Source organism: Eptatretus burgeri, chromosome 10 (assembly GCF_056783735.1).
Source record: "Eptatretus burgeri isolate ZD-2024b chromosome 10, Ebu_testis_v1, whole genome shotgun sequence".
In the NCBI taxonomy this organism is placed as follows: Eukaryota; Metazoa; Chordata; class Myxini; order Myxiniformes; family Myxinidae; genus Eptatretus; species Eptatretus burgeri.
In genome coordinates this window covers 16,088,902-16,096,401 of record NC_140970.1, presented here as the reverse complement: position 1 = coordinate 16,096,401, position 7,500 = coordinate 16,088,902, and the positions used below count along the sequence as shown (strand labels likewise).

At 43.1% G+C, this 7,500-nt stretch overlaps 1 protein-coding gene across 6 annotated transcripts in view; it reads right to left on the bottom strand.

The window, feature by feature from the left end:
• LOC147017988 (E3 ubiquitin-protein ligase MARCHF8-like) overlaps positions 1–7,500 on the bottom strand; it is a 212,262-nt gene that overhangs the window by 22,880 nt on the left and 181,882 nt on the right. The gene's annotated exons all lie outside the window — the stretch shown is intronic.

The following is a 7,500-nucleotide window of genomic DNA, read 5'->3' as shown; positions in this document are numbered from 1 at the left end:
TTCCTGCCGATGAGCACCGATGCTCTCTGGCTGGACGAGTTGCAGAAAAGGTGTCGAGCAATTGAAGAAGCAACTCCACTACTGCGGAGAGAAGTCCACATGCTGCGGGAAACATTGTGTAAAGGTGAAAAGAGTGGATACAGGTATTGATGGATTTGGGTCTTGGCTTTTTGAATGCAGACAAGAAAATACATGGAAATACAAGAAATTCTGACAAAGACGGAAGCCATGAGGCCAGACATACCCGCGCAAGATAAAGCTTAAGAACGATGCTTTTTTCTCGAGCAGTCCAGCATGACTCCGCATTTTCTGAGGGACAGAATGGAATGGGAATGTGTTCCAGACACAGACCTGACCAGCTCCCATCAGACTTCGGATGCTTGTTCTGTTCTTGCATATGGCAACTTGGCTGCTGGGTAGCCATAATTTATTGGAAGCGAGGCTGTGCCGCTGATGCTGTGCTCCTCTACCAGTGCACTCGCACTCATTTTGCCGACCTCGGAAGGATTACAAGCCGAGTCAAACACACCTGGTGTTAATTCAGCATCCAAAGGGGCTCAAACTTAGGACCCTAAATCCTAAGCCAGCTACCCGAGCCGATAAGCCAACACCAGGCTTCTGGAGGCTCGTCAGACACAAACAAATAACTCGATCAAAAACCACAGTGTTTAAAAAAAATATATCGACGAGCCAAATCAACATCATCAACCAAGTACTTCGTCAAAAATTGTCGCAAATACTTTGTGACCAATCTCCATTTTTTGCAGGTGCAAAATTCCAGCCCCGCCCCACCATCCCCCCAAAGAGCGCCGTCCCTTGGATGTACATTAACATGATGCCGAAATGCCAGTTGCAGTTGTTTTATGTAAAAGATCCAAGTTATCACCAGTACCCTGACCAAAACCTAAAACCCTGCCAACAGTCATTTGAATGTTAGGTCTGATCAGGCGGTGCGTGAAAGACTTGGGCCAAACATTTTCCCAAGAGGTGGGAATAAATGGGACCGTTAAATAAATGGTCATAATAGATGTACGTGTGGTAATAGAACTTTTGGGATGACCATCGGAAACATGAAATAAACACGACTAATTAGACATATAAGAGTAGCAATGCTTCATGAAAACCATTCCTGACTTTTGCCAATTCATGTGTCCTGCTAAGCAGCCATTTCCACCGAATTGAACAAAATGTTTTGATAAAATTCTTTCTTACTAAAACAAATAAATAACAATTAATCACAATGAAGGAGAATAGCCGATTAATTTGAGGAGTGGCATTATCGGGATACCCTAATCTTGATGCTGGGGTAACTTCGTCAAACTACGTCTATCACTACAGCTGGCAGAGCTGCATCGTGGCAACTGCGCTGGAAGTCAATTGGCAAAGCAAGCTAAATGTTGACGAGAAGCTTCGTTTCTTGTGCTAATGCAGCCGAATCAAGTTGAAATAATTTCGTAATACACATCACCTAACGATTTTCCAGGAGAAGAATGAAGTAAAATACATGCTGCATGCACTTAAATGGTCATATTACAAGAAGCTCAAAATTGTGGATTCAAGAAGCAGTGTCTATCTCACCCACTAATGATTTCAGAAATCTTCCGAGTGAACGCACACTTCGGAATGAAAAGAAAATGTATACAAATAAATGGCAGCGTGTGTGGCTTTATTTAATTTCCGCGCATGCCATAAGCTCTAGAATCTTTTAAACTAAGCCGAATTACAAAAATGTAAACTCCAGAATTGAATTTAGCAGCGGTTCTGACTTTAAACACGTGTTTATTTGTCCAATTGGGATACAGTTTGATGTTCCAGACGTCGCTTGCACGGCGATACCACAGCGTGGTTGTGCATGTGGACATCTCCGGCGTAAAGGCGGCAAAATAAATTACACGATTACAATGGGTAAAAAATGTTTTCAGTTACAAAGCAATGAATCACATCACAGCAGGATAGCCACGAGGTATGCACGCTCACTCAAAGCTGTCAAGCCTGGGTTTGAATCCCGACCCAGCTTTAAACTGTCATTCCAGTGTTGCACAGGCAGGGTGATTCATCAATGTGTGCCGTCTCTCGGATGGACGTTAAACTGGACGTCACATCAGCCAGGATCCCTACCCCCCCCCGTCCCCTTTTCCACTCCCCCTCCTCACTCTTCCTGTCTGTCTCTCACCCCTTTAATATCCCTGTCAGTGAAGCGATGGGTTGTATTTGCTGGTACATAACAAATGCCGGTTCCTTTGCAGCCAAACGCCATCTTCTATGTTCTGAGAGTGTTTCTTCTGAAGCAGAGGATATTTGTTCCATAATCACCTTGTCTAACACAGCTTTTGTTAATCTGTCGATGTAACGTATCTGTGCATCTCGAGAGCTTTCGCGAGTGTTTTTGTGTTGGGTCCGTGTCCTTGTCCTTGTCCGGGCTACGTGCTCTTGTGAGCCTCAATCCGGCATGTTGCTCTATTTCCTCCCTTTCCTCTTTTCCTTTTCATTCAATGTCCCCTACTCGTTACCCCGTTGCCCCCACTGCCAGCGCATTGCTCTTTTACCCTCGCTCTTCCATGAGCCTCGATTTTGAAGGGAAAAGAAAAGCACTCAATTTTGGCCGCAATGGCATCTGGCAGAACAAAAGCATTATTGATAATAGAAATACTGCTGCGCATTGCCGTTTCAGCCCAGCCTTATCTTCTGCTGTCATGCGTTTTATTAAAGGAACGAGAATTGCAGACGCTGGAGTGAATGACAAAGCGACACTAAATTGCGTTTGTTTACGTCTCATTCCTCCACGAAAGGACAAACATGTATCCACTCTGCATCGTTCCCTGTATTCATGTAGTGGCTGAAATAAATCTGACAAGACTTTTGGATCAACCGTCATTTTTCTTAATCCGTTCAGTCTTGTTTTAATAAAAATAATAATAATGCAAGCAAGACACAGGGAAGAAAAATAACGTTCTTGGTCCACAAACCAGGAAATCACCAAAGGCAAAAAAAATAAAAATAAAGAAAGAAAATGTTGGGCCAGTCAAGGAAACTCTCGTTGTCAAGTCAGTGCTGGAAGACGGGTGTTCCAGCAGTGACGTATTTCTGTTGGATGGCACACACAACGATTCATCGCCTCGCAGAGCGAAACACCATGGTGACAGTTTACAGCTGGGTCGGGATTCAAACCGAAGCTGGACTGCTCAGAGGAGAGAGCACACACCTCCGCAGATTGTCCTGCCAGCCCGAAGTTGGACTTTCAAGATTCAAAAATAAATGTACATTTCCCAGATTCAGTCATTCATTCAGACATTTTTAGATGCGAGGCATTACATGTAGACTTAATTTTTTTTAAACTAGGCATAATATGACTTTGTGAAAGACAGAAATTCCTCCGCCCACATTATTACATCATCGCACATACTTGTACCAAGTTCGATTTAAATCCCTTCAGCTGTTCTCAAGCATCACATTTTTGCCCGACATGACCTCTGACCTTTGACCTCTTGATGCTGAGATCTAATAATTTCATTTTTGCATCACAATATATACTTATACCAACTTTGGTCAAAATCCCATCACTGGTTCACAAGTTAGTGCGGTAACAGAATTTTTACCTCATGGGGCCTCTGACCATTGACCCTTTGACCTCATCATCTGATCAGTTTATATTTACATCATTATACATACTTGCACCAAGTTTGACTTGGATGCCTTTAGCCGTTCTTAAGTTATCATGGTAAAGAAAACCAATAACGGACAGATAGCCGGACGGACAACCCGAAAACATAATGCCTCCAGCAATTTCGTCAGCGGAGGCCTAAAAAAAAAACAAAAAAAAACAAACAAACAAAAACACACACTACCTCCTCCACCGAAGGTGGACAGAGGTTTTTTTCACCCATCTGTTTCTCAATGAGCACGATATCTCAAGAAGTTATGGACAGATTCGTACAAACCTTGGTGGACAAGTTTGGATCGATTCGATTTTGGTGAAGAGCCGGATCGAGAAATGAGAATTTTTTTTTAATTTTGTAAACGATTCTTCACTATTGAGAGATGGGGGCCACAAAAACGATATGTAGCACGATTTTTCAAAAATGTATGGATGAGTGATGACAAAACTTTGTCGATGATTTGGGTACGTGACAAAAACCAGGCGATTCGATTTTGGGTCAAATCCGGATCCAGATCCAGATCCCTATCAATGGGATACAAAACGTAAACTGTTCAGCCTGGCGGAGGTATGCGCTCTTCCAAGTGCCGTTCTAGTTTTCATTAATAAATACTCCAGAGTTGACATGATTGATTACTTATAATGTTTCACAAATTCTCGAACAAATACTTCACCAATGCAAGTAATAACATTCCATCAGAACTAAATGATCTTAATTTGAATTGCACAAATAATTGAGGAAAATGTTGTTTTCAACATCGATACATTGTCTAAAATACAAACTTGGTCAGATGATAATTAGACAACCGTGTGAAGATCGATTTGTATACTTTATAAAAAAAAAAAACAGATAAATACACAACATGGCATGCTATTCTGAAAAACTTAAAATGCTTCTCCACAAGATGTACTGCCTCACTCGTGTAATGAGGACGGAATTCAGGGTCAAACTCAACTAAAGTTCCATCCAGTGCAGTGCCAATAGGGGGCAACAGATCTTTGAGAAAGTCATTCTTCGGAAGCGATTATACGTCTCCAACATTGCTCCCTCTGATGCTCACCCTCCCCAGGATGCGCACGTTCTTCCGGTAACTCCTTCCTACTCAAAGTTCCAAAATCCAGGCTCACTACATACCAGGCTCTCTTATTACTCGCCTCTCCCATCCATGAAACTGCATTTCAGAAGCTGTTATGTCTCACTCTTTCCTCCAGGACTTCGAGCAAGCAGTGCATCATCATCATCATCATCTCTTGTCATCCCCAATTCTGATCCATTATCTTGATTACCCCCATAAACCTTTCATAACCAAAACACCATACTTGTTATTTTCAGTTGTTTAATTATTGGTATGCAGCTTGTGGACACTTGGCTGTATCATTTTCTAGGGGTGTGGCTGTGCCGCTGATGCAATGCCCCTTACCAGCATGCTGGTACTCATTTTGCAGACCTCAGAAGGATGACAGGCTGAGTCACCCCTACCTGGTGTTAATTCAATGGCCCGACAAAGGCTTGAACTCAAGACCCTAGGATATTAAACCAGCCACCTTAACCGCTAAGCCAACACCAGGCCTCGAGTTTGTTGCGTCCCTCCCCTCTTTTCCTGTTTGTTCATAAACTTCATTTTTTCCCCCCTGCTGTCAGTTCTACCTTGCTCTTCCTTGCTCAAAGGAAAAAAGAAAAAAACCAAAAGATATACATCACTTGCTTGTGGAAGTTAAAACTCCCATGGTGCATTTCAGTAAGAGTAGGCCTTTGTGCCAGTACCCTTGGCCACATTCCTTGCAAGTTTATGGCCATTGAGGCACATGAAGGGGTAAAGGAGGAAGGCTTAGCTCGTCTGAGTCAATAAAAACGCGACAGGCAGACCAAATTGGTAACACATTCGAGGTCAGCATTGTCTCTATACGTACAGTACGGTTGGATTCTCTTACCGATTTGGTCCGCTGGTCGCATCCATATTTCTTCCGTCAAGCTGAGTTTTCCTTCTTTTCCCCGGTATGCCGGTGGTCATAAGCATGCAAGGAATTTAGGCCTACTCTTCCCGAAAAGCACCAAAGGGGGTTTTCACCTCGACAAACGAACAACATCTCGTTTTAATAGCCGAGCGTGCTCACGGCTGCGTCGTTCAGCCAATGCTCTTGCCAGAGCGAAGTGTTGAGCAAAACAATTGTGCCGTATCTTGTTCTCAACCAAACACCGTCACCCACGACATCTTATGTCCAAACATCTGTGTTCGATTCACTGATAGATTATAATCTATGAAAAAGAAAGGAGACAAAAGGAGAGATATGAAGACGTAGTAAATTTGTTTATTTATTTTTTTAATGTAAGCACTTTTGATTGTATTGAATTCCAAATTGGTTCGACACAGTTTGGAGAAATAACTTCAAAAAATAAATACCTTCACCGGCTTGTTTTGCCTGTTTTTTTTTTTCTTTATGAAAAATCTGTTTATCCTTTTGATCAAATAATGTAGGAGGGACTGAAAGCAGAGGTTATTTTGCACATGGACTATTTTCGCTCGGAGTGCATCACAGCCATTACACATCGGATACTTCAGGGGAAAAAATAAAGTGGAGATAAAATACATCCCTGGAGGCTGATCTGTGACAGGCCCGGACGGCATGAGCACACGCCCTAAAAACCTGCTCTGCCACTCTTGCATATCCTATTTCGACTCTGTTCACCCTATCATTTGCCCGAGGTCATCTTCCATCTGCTTGGAAATCGGCCAACGTCACTTTCTCATAAAAACATGGCACAGAAGCTGATGTGCTTAACAACATGCATGTTAGCTTACTTACAATTGTCAGCAAAGTCATGGAATCCATTATTGCAGTTGACATCAAATGCTTCATTTTCTCCAACAGCCTCATCTCAAATCACCAATTTGGTTTCACACCAGGTCACTCTACATTGGACACGCTGTTTCTACTCACCCACCAATGGATGAAAGCCCTCAATGTCAGATATGAGAGCAGGGCCGTCAATGTGGACATTTTTTGTGCTTTTGATACAGTCTGGCATCCCACCTTGCTCTCCAAACTCTCTGCCTGTGCCATCTAAGGCCAACTCCTCACATGGCTTACAGACCTGGATCCACAGAGCCAAAGTGTGGCACTCAATGGAATCCTTTAATCACCTCTCCCTGTCAATGCTGAAGTGGCCCAAGGCAGTGTTCTGGGCCCAATCCTATTCCTAATCTTCATTAGTGATCTCTCTGACTCTGGAAAATCCCCTTTATCTATTTGCTGATTGACACCCTCTGCTGCAGCATCCCTCATCGTTCAGAGAGGCAGGCTGTAGCCTCTTCCCTCTCTTCAGATCTTGAAAAAAAAAAACATCAAAAGCTGGTCAAACACTTGGAATATGTTTTAAAATCCTGACAAATCCACACTCTCACCATCTGTCTGAAAGGACCATCCAGAAAGGACCATCCTATTTTCCTTCACCCACCCAAAAGCCCTCCTTCAAAATTTCCAGTTTTACTGTCCTGAGAGTTTTTGTATCCATCTTGTCCACCCCATGTGTTCTTTCCTGCCCCCCATTCCTCCCAACACCCATTGCTTGTCCAAGTCTCCCTGTATCTTGTCCTACAACTCCACTGTTGGTGTCCTCCCCACCCCCTTCTCTCTGTACTGTTCCTTTTGTCCTGTTACGTCCTGATCTGTTCAGTGTACTAGCTCTTCCATGAGCCTCAACTCTGTGTTAATATTAAGTGCTGACAGGATATCTTGGAGAAATGCACACTCACCTGTGAGAGCCTTGCCTCTGCTTTAATGTCTAGCCCAGGCTTGAATGTCAACCCCACTATAAACAAACTGTTGCCCTGGTGTTTCACATG